This window comes from Manis javanica, chromosome 5, assembly GCF_040802235.1.
Source record: "Manis javanica isolate MJ-LG chromosome 5, MJ_LKY, whole genome shotgun sequence".
Lineage (NCBI taxonomy): Eukaryota > Metazoa > Chordata > Mammalia > Pholidota > Manidae > Manis > Manis javanica.
The window spans coordinates 12278068-12290162 of record NC_133160.1 but is presented as its reverse complement, the minus strand read 5'-3'; the positions used below and the strand labels follow the sequence as shown (position 1 = coordinate 12290162).

At 48.4% G+C, this 12095-nt stretch overlaps 1 long non-coding RNA gene across 1 annotated transcript in view; it reads right to left on the bottom strand.

Moving 5' to 3' along the window:
• Positions 1 to 9108, bottom strand: part of LOC140849454 (uncharacterized) — an 81316-nt gene extending 72208 nt beyond the window's left edge. The window contains exon 1 of the long non-coding RNA XR_012131300.1: positions 2431 to 9108. This is a non-coding gene — a long non-coding RNA (uncharacterized lncRNA). The remainder of the gene's footprint in view (positions 1 to 2430) is intronic.
• Positions 9109 to 12095: the final 2987 nt, after the last annotated feature.

Below are 12095 nucleotides of genomic sequence, written 5' to 3'. Positions count from 1 at the left end.
CAGACTGTATGCTGACACAAATTAGAATCCCATTATAGATGAGATAGAAGGAAGGATGGAAGTATAATTGGAATCATAGTCAGATGGGTAATTGGATGGGTGAATGTACATTTTGGACAAATGGATGAATAGATGGTTCAAGAGCTGAGTGGGTGGATGGATGGTTGAGCGAGTGGAAGACAGATGGCTAGCTAGGTGATTGGAGGATGAATGGATCGACGTTGGGAGGACTAGATGCGTGATTATGTAGATTATGAGTAGATAGATGATTGGCTGGACAACTGAATTGATGACCAAGTGGTTGTATGTAGTGAAATGAATGGATGGATGGTTGTTTGTATATGTGGTTTTATGGAAACATGGATAGATGATTAGGTGGGTGAGTGCATAAATGAGTGGATAGATGTTTGGGTGGGTAGATGGAATGCGATGATGGCTGGTTGATGTGTGGTTAGTAATAATCCAAAATGGTTGGATATGTGGATGGGAGAATGGTATAAAAGTTAAATGGATGGATGCATAAGTGGAGGTGAAGAATCCCTAAAGTTGCCTAAAATACCTGGATTGCCCTCACGATGATCTGTCAGTTTAAACAACGTCTAGAATGAGTAGAGTTTTACTGGATGAATTGGCTTCCGACTAGAGTAGACAGAGACTGGAGCAGAGGCACCCTGGGAAGTCACTGCTGTGGAACTCCTGTGCCATCCCTGTCCCCCCACTGTCTCAATGCCTGCTTCTCGGGCACCCACCGCAACCATGCTCTGACCATTTCCCCCTTCTTGCCACTGCCAAAACTTCCGTCAGCAAAAATTCTGTTGAGAACTGAACAAAAAGTAAATTATTTGTAAAAGGGGTTTTTATTTTAATAGACTTCCATTTAGAGGTACTAATAGTAGACTTACAGCCATCCACCTAGGAAGAAGCTTGGGGTAAAAACAGATATATTCCCTCTAATCCTGAAACTAACTACCTAGATGGTCAACTACTTTACTGTTGTGTTGACTAAATGCCAAAGGCTGGTCTGACAGAAGCCCGCAGTCCACAGTCTGTCAGGTAAGTGTTTTAGCCTTCATTCTAGATGACTCAGATGCCACTGGGCAAGAACAGTCTCTTTCTCATTCTTTACACTCAGTGCCCATAACAGAGTATAGCACGGAGACAGCACTTAATAAATGTTAGATGATGAATGGGTGGCTGGACAGGTGGTAGACAGGCAGTGGGTGGATGATGGATAGCTAAGCCTCAGTGGTCCCACACTGCTTGCCTTCACCATTTCCCCAGCAGTATCTTGCAGTTCTCTAGAACTGGACTACTGAGTACCCATAAACAAAAGCTCTGAGCCTTCCAAAAGTCTGAGCATGACTCCAGAACTTGCTGACCAGTCCAGCAGAAGGACAGAGACCCAAAGAAGTCCTTGGGTCAACCTCTGGAGCTGAAGGTATTTGGCTATCCGCAGGATTTAGAAGTCAAAGGTCCACCACTGGAATTTGTTTTATTTTTTTCATTGCAAATGACAGAAACACAAAGTGCTTCAACAAGAAAAACAAAATTACTTGGCTTAGTTGACCAAAAGATTCAGCAATGTGTGATCTCAGACCCCCAACCCCATCCCAAATACAGAATTCAAGATATGCCTTTAAATTTTTAAATTCTCTCTCTCCATCCCCGGATGATGTTTCCTCCCATTTGGTTTCATTTGTAGGCAGTAATCCACATGCTTAGAGTAGAAGCTGTAGAAGGAGTAATTCAACAAAGCTTTCCATTGACAAAGTACTGTTTAATTCTTGAAAGAATGATTGCTTAGGAAAAATAGGTTAAATTAATCCTGGGAGTTAACAAATGTCCTTATGGCTGAAATATATTCTGAGTTGGTTCTTCCTGAGTTATTTGCAGCCAAAAGCATCCCAACTTATCCAACACATAACAAATAGTGTTAGTAGTAGAGTCGTATATCACATGGGCTTAGATCTCTACTCAGGAAATCAGTCATTCCTGTTATCAACAAGGAGCAGGATATTTTTTTCATCAACTATTAATCAAGAATCTAAACTGCACTGCAGTGTCGCAGGCGCAAGAGACACAAATCTGAATAAGACATTGCCATGCAAAGAAAAACATTGATAAATTTGACCACCTTAAAAAAAAACTTACTAAAAAAACATAAGCAGAGACAAAAGTCAGAGTGAAATTCAAATCACCGACAAGACCAAGGGTCAATCCCAATATAAAAAGAGCTCTTAGAAACTAATAACAGTCCAACAACCAAATGAAAAATGGTCAGAGACTATCAACAAACATGTGATTTTTTAAAATCACAACGGGTTCTCAATCTTATAAGAAGATTAGTCTTACTCATAAGAGAAATGCAAATACATTGAGAACCATTTTCCCCCATCAGGTTGACAAAAATCTGGAAGTTTTAGGACTCACAGTTCTGGCGGAGCTGTGGGGCCCTTTGTGCATTGCTCTTGCAGGCTGAAATTGACACAGCTCCTAAGGAGAGAAGGTTGACACTATTTATCCAATATGTAAGTTTGACCCAGCAATCCCACTTCTGAGAATTTACTTATAGATATATGTATGTAGGTGTGTCTATAATTGCAGAGAATGAAAACAACCCAAATACTCATCTGTGGTAAAGTGTTTACATGATGATATAGCCCTGCAATGGAATACTATACAGTCATAAAAAAGAACAAGATCCTTCCCTACGTATCAGTTTGGGAAGATCTAAACACATCACTAAGTAAAAAAGACTCAGATGCCAGAGCAGAATGACATGTGCACATGCCACCGAATATATGAAAATAGAGAAAAAAATAACTATTATCTTATTTGCAAAAACAAACTTTGGAAGGATGTGTAAGAAATTAAAGCAGTGACCTGTAGGGAGCTATCAGACAGGTTATCAAGTGGGAGATATTTATTTACATATAGATACCTTATTTACATGTTGAACTTGTGAATGGGTTACCATTAGAACATCTTAAAGATCAAATGTCAGTTCTGGGGACTTATCTCTCATAGCCTGTTGCCCTAGGGAGCTTGTTTCTAGCCACAGTTTCCCCCAAATGACAACAGTAGCCCTTTCCCCATGGCCCTCAAGGTGCTGGTGTGAAGACTGAAGAAACGTCTGTAAATCAAGCGACCCCTCCTGCCCCATCCCAGGAAGCCTCGCCTGCCCTGAGCCATCACAGGTAGTGGTGCTCCCAGGGCTCTGAGTCAGGGACACCCCAGAAAGCCCTGTCAAAGGAGCTTTCAGAGCAACTGTGCTACATCCATTCATCCATTCTCCCAGGGTGAGCCAGGTCTACCATTTACCAGGTGCTCTCCTCAACTTCTGAATACAGAGGCAGCCCAGACCTTCATGGAGCCAACTTTCCTGCAGAGGGACCCTGAAAGAAAGCCGGCAGCTGAACTGGGGGCTCGGGCTTTCCCCCTCACCTCCTCATCTTGCGGAGAGGGCCTGCCAGCCAGAAGCAGGAAACCTGTACACACCCCAGGTCCTTTACACACGCCGGGCACAAGCTTGCTTTTCTGCTTGAGCCTAAGTCCCCTTCCAAGAAGTGCCTTGAGGTCAGGAGAAGGGGCCGTATGACTCTCAGCAAGGAGAAGGTAGATCTTGGAAGCCTAAGTCAGCCAACTTCAAAAAAAAGAGCCCTGAGAACATCTTTGAAAGAGATCACGGTATCTGTCCGGTGAAATTTATTCAGAGTCCAAATAATGGCCCCTTTGCTGTCCAAGGGGTGAACATTCATTGAGGGTCTTTTCTGTTGGTTGAGATTTTGACTTTCAGAACACACAGCATGGCCTTGTTGTGTCAACAGTGGAGGCTGCTGTCCTCCTCAGACCTCAGCTGAAGTCCAGAGAAAGCACAGGGCGATGCGGTGTGGAGTAACCGGAGCAATGTGCGGGCACCACGGACCACCTCCTCTAAGGAGGTGAACTCAGGTGACATCTGAGCTCAGACCCGGATGATGAGAAAAACCCAGAAAGCGTTCCAGGGAGACAGGAAGTACAGAGCTTCCAGGCAAACAAACCTTTCAAGCTGGAGGGCAAGAAAGGAACCAGGTGAGGAAAAAAAAAAAAAAAGGAACCGGGTGTGGCTACAGGTGAGGCCAAAGGTCATGGGTCAAAGGGCAAGACCTGGCTAGATCTGACTGAATGCTTTTGGAGGTGATGTGGGATTTTACTGGAGTTTGTATTTTATTCTAAATCCAAGGAGAAGACTCCATAGAGCTTTAAGCAGGAGAGTGGCATGATCTGATTTACATTTTAAAAAATCACCCTAACTGCTGTGGGGAAAAATGGTCTGAAGGCAGAAGGATGGAGGCAGGGCGTCCAGTCAAAAATAACTGGTTATGGGAGTCCCCATGAACTGAACAGAGACTTTTAAATATTATTTTATAATCTACACACAGTTTCCTACATGAAACTCAAGTATGCATCTTGATGTATTTTTACATATGATTTGGGTAGCCAGCAGCCAGATCCAGATGGAAGACATTTCCAGGCCCATAAAAACTGTCTCCTGGCCCTTGCCAGCCTTTACCCCCATTCCGTCATGTTCCTGATTTCTGCCACCACAGTAGTTGGGCCTGATCATGGGTTAATATACACAGGCCCATACAGCATGTACTGTTCTCTATCTGGCTTCTTTCACTCATAAGGTTTTTGAGGCGGTCCCTGTTATGGCGTGGATGTGCAGCTCACTCTGGGTAGAGAATTTGAGTTAATTCTGGACCATTCTCCTTACACTGCTTTCAACCCCTGTTGATGCCAGCTCAGCGCCAGCAAACTGTGCTTGCCAGTGACCACCAGAGGGCAGTGCAACCCTGCAGCTGGCCTGAGCGCCGCGCAGGGGCCCCCTGAAGTGGGGCCTGGAACAAGGCAGGGTTGCCCTTGAAAGGATTTTGAAAGCGTCTTCTTCAGGCCATGCCCAGGCTTCAGGGATTGTCTCAATGAAATGGCAGCGCCGTTGACAACGTTCAGGCCCACGAGTTAATGACCAGCTGATCGGCCAAGGCCGCAGTGGGGATCCCAGCAAGGAGCAGTGTCTGTAGGAAGGCAAGGGACGCTAAGGTGGCCCCAAGGGCGATCTGCAGCCACAGGTCTGGAGAGCACTGTCCTACACCTGCCCCGTCTTTAAAAGTTGGCTTCTCTAACTTTTAATAATGTGATTGCAATAATTAAAATTGTTTGGAGAAATGTTGGCATTTATTTTATAACCAGAAGTTCATTTGAAGTTAGTAACAAGCCAGGTCCGGCCAAATACTGATTTTTAAATTCAGCCATTAAGGATTTGGCCTCAAATGAGCATTTGGTCAACTCTGGCTATAGGTGAGGGGGCACCTCTTTTCATCTGCAGCCCCCACTGCGCAGGTAGTGGGGTAGCGGCCTTCGTCTCGGTCCTGCTGGCCACTTGGTGTGGTTGAATGACAAGCTGCTATGTCCCAGGTGCTGGGCTAAGCCTTTGACCTGCATTAGCTCATTCTGTCCTCACAGCCACCCAGGGTCCTGTCAGGAGAGGAGGGAGGGCACGGTAGTTAGGACACTGACACTGGGTTAAATCCCAGCTCTCCCTTTTATATCTGTGGGAACTGCACCTCCTGAACCCCAGTTTGCAGTTGAAAATGGGTGTGACAACAGCACTGACCTCACAGATTTGTTGACCACACCGAGTGCATTCAGATGGGAACAGCACTTAGAAGTGGCTTTCAAACTTTTTTGACTGCCCTCCACAAGAAACTCATACTACATTATGAGTATGTAGTATCCTGAGTATCCACCCAGGATAACATACATATATGTATGTGTACCTAAACATGAGTGTATGTGTTTTGTGAATGTAACTAAAATTATCTCACAAAGCAATGCCTACCCGTATCACTGTGCTGTATCCTGTGATCTTCCTCCCTACTCTGTTTTTAAATGATGCAGGTCACAATCTACAAACCAATTTCACTCATAACCCATTGTTTTGAAAATACTGGTTTAGAACAAGGTGTGGCAAAGAATAAGCTTGTCATCCAATTAACTGTGGTTTTCATAAACCCCACTTTACAGAGGGGGAAACTGAGGCCCAGAGAGGTGTGGCTTGCCCCTGACCTCACACCTGAAAAAAGGTGGCAGAGCTTGCGTTTCCAACCCAGCGTCTTTGACTGCTAGATTACTGTTCTCCGGCCTGAGGCTGCAAACTGGTGGGTGGCTCACAGGCCAGATCTGGCCCACATGTAAGATTGATTGCCCTTCATGGTATGTTTTTAATCTTTGATCCAGTTACTTAAGACTTGGGAGATTTCATTTAAATTGTGACTTCTCTCTCCAAAAAAGTGAACAGTCTGTTGACACCGGGCCTGCATGTGCACATGACCAGCTGAGCCACACTGCAGCTGCCCCTTTTAGCTGCAGCAGGTACTCTCTAGGCTTACCCAATGGCCGCATTCCCCACCACACCCTGCTGTCTCCCTGCAACACTGAGGCCAAGCATCAGCTGTCATTCATCATCACACCTGCTGACTGTTTTTTCCAGAATGGAGAAGTATTTTTCTATCAAAAGTGGAAATGCAAAAACTAAACCAAGGGACCTTCATGTTTCAAGAAGAACATAGATGCATGAATCGATTCTACCATGTTTCACATACAAAGAAGACATGTCTATGTCGATTCTACCCTCCCCCAGCCCCAGCCCCCCTGCCCCACCACCACCGATCTGCTTCTTTGGTTTCTAGTCTCTACCTGGGCCTGGGAGCCGAGCAGAGTTTACAGCTCCCGTCCTAAGCACTACCCTGTAGCTACCCTCTGTCCATAGCTGTGTCTGCAGCTCCTGAAACTGCCCAGCTGTGAATGGGAGCCTAATTAACAGTGACTACATGAGTGGCTTTTATACAAAAGCTTCTCCAATAATGACTTCTAAAGATATCGTAATGGTTAAGAGCAGGCAGTTTTTTTGTGTCGTCAGACTGGGTTCAAGTCCAGCTTCTGCCACTAACTAGCTGTGTAAGCTCAGACAGCTTCCTCCACCTCTCTGGGCCTGATGTCCTCAGCTGCCAAATGCAGGTTATTAGGATGCAGTGTTGCCTGGAATGAAGAAGATGCTTGTACATGGAGTTCCTTCTCCTTCAGTTCATTAAGGTGAATCAAGGTCAGTACTCAACTGCCTTAACAAGCTGGCTAGTGCCCAGCTGGCCTGACCTCGGACTATCCTCTGGGCCAGGGGGACAGAGGTATCCCATTAATACCATGCCCTGAGAATAGAGCCCTGGGCAGGTAGAGCTGTGGGCCAGATGGCAAAGCCAAGGGTTTGATCGCTGGCCACAGCGCTGGGTGAGAACTGCCTGGTCCAACACGCAGCCGTCCTTCCTCCCCTCCTCCCTCCTGCTGCTGCTGTGCCCTCCTGAACGCAAGGGGCTGGAAAGCTGCAAACTGTTCCCTCGGCTCCTTACAGCCAAGGGTCTGGAGCATTTCAGGACCCACCAGTCCGCTGTGTTCCACAAGGGACCTACACTGGGTACGGAATTAAATGGGGAGAAAGGTGGCTGTCCTATGTGAGAAACCAAGGCACGTTCTGCCACCAAGCGTCCAGGGGTCAGTTCAGGTGCTGATGTCCTGAGGCCAGACCTGCACAGAGGCAGTGAGGACAAGCACACTCTGTGGCTGTCACCCTATCTAACTGGGACGACCGAGAGAAGAGGCTACTGCTTCCCTTCCACCTTCAATATCTCACACAAGTTCCTCTTTTGGTCAATTCTACCTCAGAAATACTCAAGGAAAGGGATTCTGAGAAATGTAGTTCCGGCCTCACCAAGTTAACACGACAGACTGTAGACAGGTTTGCTCACTACAGCTTTCCACTTTAACTGGCCAAGTGAACTCTGCTCTTGACAGCTGACCTGACTGACGGACTTTGGAGTTCTACAGTGTATGCTGTCAACATTTTCATTAACCAAGGTCTTTTGGGGTTGGACAATTCCTACCTTGGGACCTGGCACCAGAAGCAGCTGCATCTCACGTTCCCAGCCTCCCTTGCAGTTAGAATGCAAGCATGTGAACTGGGCTCAATCAGTGAGATATACTCAGATGGGACCCAGGCTCAGCCAATCAAATACATCCAAATGGTAGTTAGACTTAGTCAAATACACCCACGCGGAACCTAGGCTTAGCCAATCCAGATACGTCCACATGTGAAAGCAATGGAAGTGGATTGTGACACATGGGATCCAATCTAGCGAGGAGGCCAAAAGGGCATGCCCATTGTCACTAGTGAGAGTTGCAGTGTCTGGGCCCAGTGGCAGTGACACAAAGGTCCTGCAATGGAATCTGGACATCTTTCGTGGCTGTGTGGTCTCCAAGCCAGTCTCTCTGGCCTCCCTCCCAGAGATCTGGGAGCCTCTTAATATCCTTTCATTTCTTCCCTGCTCCAATTTACGTAGAGTGGATTCTCTTGTTTGCAACTAAAAACCCGACTTCCTCTAAATTCATTTAGCCCCCGTGTCTCAATTTCCCAAAAGCAGAATAATACCCACCCCCACCCCCACCCGGGGCAGTTGAGAAGAGTCAGGGAAGGGCCGCCCAGAGGCTTTGCGAAAACCTAGGTCGGTGCCGCACACACAGGCCATGTCGTCTGATGGGCCACTGCCCTGGCTTGGTGTCAGGCAGTCGGCTTTGAATCCTGGCTTTGGCACTGACCTGTCGTGTGACCTTAGGCAAGTCACTTTCCCCATCTGGAGAATGGGACTATGATTAGTGCCTGCCTGTGGCATCATCGTGACCACTGAAAGATGGCTGCAGGGAAATCCCTCAGCACAGAAGGAATATGGGTGGCCTTTGTTTCTCTGGATTAAAGAAAATAAATAATAACATACACTGTGTCCTGATGCACCCAAAGAGGGTCCGTGAAATGCTGATGTTTCGAAAACATGCTCAAAACACAACTCTGATTAATGCCACTGAATTACACACTTGAAAATGGTTAAAAGGGCAAATTTGATGTTATATATTTTTTACCACAATGTTTTAAAATGAATGTAACACACCTAAGATTATTGAATTATACACTTTTAAATGGGTGGATTGTATGGTATGTGATTGTGTCTCAATAAAGCTGTTTAAAAAAAAAACCCAACCTCCCCGGCTTCCCATCTCCACGGGAGCACAAGGCAACTGACCTCTCGGCCCCTCAGAGCTCATCAGCCCAGCACCTCCCCGCCCACCTCCTCCCACGCCGGCCTCCTGACCTGCTCAGGCCTTTTACACCTGCTCTTCCTTCTCCCTAGGATGTTCTTGTAGCCAGCTGAGTGGCTCTCAGCTCGGGCTGCCCACTAGGATCCCCTGGGAGCTTTAAAAAGTACGGCTGCCCGAAGTCCCCCTCAGAGAGGTGGGTGTCATTCGGAGAAGATGGTAGGGTCGGGGCACTCCTGGTTTTGTTGTTTTAAGTCTTCCGGTGCTCCCAGCGGTCAGCCCTCATTGAATAGCTGCTGCCCGTTGTCATAGCTCAGTCCCCACCTCCTTCAGGTTTCTGCTCCAACACCAGCTCCTTGGAGAGGCCAGCCCGTCATATACCATCAGCTTCCTCTCGGTTCCCTGCTTATGTACCTCCACGTTGGTCCCACCTAGGGTTGTATTATACAGATTTTAAACTGCTTCCCGATGGGAATTTCAGATGACAGAGGCCGCACCTCTCTGTTAGTGTTGTGTCCCAGTGCGTGGCCCACACACAGTGCTCTGTAAGCAGCAGCCGCCTGAACAGACTTTGGCCCACCTTCTCTCCGGCCGCCTGGTCCTGCTCCAGCTCCGGGGGCTGCAGTTCTGCAAGGGGGCCACCAGGTGGCGAGAGTGCCCGATTCCCTTACAGGCCACCCCAGACCAGACCCACACCGACTGTGAAGGAGCTACGGCGTGGCGGACCCCGTGGTGTCCTCTCCCTTCTCATCCACAGATTCAAAGTCACTGGGCATCTGAAAACACTCGACCCTGGCTAAAGTCAGGGGGAGAAGGCCCTGCAGCCCTGTTTGGAGCCTCAAGTCCTCTTTGGCCATTTGGGGACCCCACACACAGCTCCTGACTTGCACATGAGCACACCGCTGGTCTGTTTTGCGAGGCCTCAGTTGGGAGACAATTTGAGGATCCATCCACTGGGGGGTGACGTGTCTTCTTCCAGGTAACAGGATCTCACACCTCCAAACGGGAAGGCAGCGGGTGACTTGTACCGGTATGCGGTACGCAACAACGCCGCAGACTTCAGGTCACGTGGAAAGGGGGACAGGGCAGAGGGGTGGGTATCCGACGCAGAAGGGGGTAAGCCAACTCCCTCTGCAGGTTCATAACTGCACAGGCTCTGACACTTAGCAGTCTGACCTGAGGGGACCAGGTGGCTGGGAGGGGCTTCACACTGGGGCCCTCTCCTTCCCTTTTCAAATCTGAGGCACGTGACTGGATTACTTAGTCAAAGAGAGAGAGTAAAATCCAGCATTTTTTTAAGAGCATCTATTTCTCTACTGCTGAGAAAGCCTCTTCTCTTCAGTGACCTTGTCTGGGAGACCACAGCTCAGACCAGCAAGGCCGGGGGTCGGGCGGGGTGCCAGGGACACCTCGCAGGGGGACGGCTGAGGCCGCCCCTGCTGGCACGTTGCCCCACCACTTAGGAGCTGTGTGACCTTCACCGTCAACTCTTCCAAGCCTGTCCCCTCACACAGCTCACATTCGAGTGGGACACACACACAGGATAAAGTCATAAATATGTATGACTTTTGCTCAAGGACATGAAAACTAGAGGGAGGCTGAGAAAGAGGATGGGGGAAGGGTGGCTACTGCAGAGGTGACATCTGAAGGGGAGCCTGAAGTGCCAGCCACAGCAGGGCGTGCCAGCACCGTCAGGGGCCGGGATGAGGAGGCTGGCACATGGGGGCTGCCAGCCAGCCACCAGGCAGACGGTGCTTTCCCTGCAGAGTTGGCCTCTCCCCCTAGAACAGCGCTGGATCCAAGGAGAAGACAGGGAAGGGGCACACGCATGCCCAACATAAGGAAGCTAAAAAAATTTTAACAAAAAAATGACAATGCCCCATCAATTGGAAAAAGTACGTCAATACAACAGAAGTCTAATTAGAATCTTTCACTAGCTCCGTGGCCTTGAGCTTGTCACTTCTTTAGGGCCCATTTCTACAGCAGCCACTGGGAGGTCACACTGGGGTGGTCAATAGCCCTTTCTGGGTCGGCTCATACCTGAGGATCGAGGGGACTATCACATCCCACCCTGTGAACGCCAAAGACCATGGGCCCTGGAACACCCTGTGCCCTCTCCACCTCACTCCCTCCTCTTAGCTAAGTGAAGCATGTCAAACTCAGTCGCCCAGGGCCTTTGCACCTGCTGGCCCCTCTGTATGGGACACCCACCCACTTACCTTCCCACAACCAGCTCTTCACTCAGGTCTCAGGTCAAATGTCCCCTACTGAGAGAAGCCCCTGCATGGGCCCCGTTAGAACTGCCACCTTCACCCCTTGGTCCTGCTCTCAACCATCCCTGTTTTGTTCCTTTCACAACACTGGTCAGCATGGCCGGCAGCCATTCCCTGCCTTTTGTATTAACTCGCGAACTGAGACAATGTTTGTTTTTAAGTGGCTAAAAAATTATTTTGTGATACATGAAAATTAAGTGACGAGGTGTGCCTGGGCAGGGCTGATGTCACGTGCTGCCCATGCCAGTCCTGTTAGCTCAGGCTTCCATCCTGGCCGCAGAGACACAACTCCCTCCCTCCCACTGACCCAGGATCTCCCTCCTGTTCTCTTCTCTGTCATAAAGTTCCAAGGAACTGCACCTCCCAGGAAAGTGCCTACCGGGGCCCTTATTTACACAGTGCCCACCACCGTGGGATGTTCTAAGCTTTTCCGGGCCAGTCTCCTGGGTTTGGTCGTGCCCACCTGACAGAGCCACCCTGACCAAATGGAAAACTCCACATTCGAGGACGACCAAGCCATTTTGCCAAAACAGTTTAATTAAAAAAAAGATGAAGGATCTGAAAAAATGGGGGGGTGGAGAGGGAGGGAACCCAAAGAGCATACTGTGAGTCTACTGGCTCAGTCACAAAGAAACACCATCA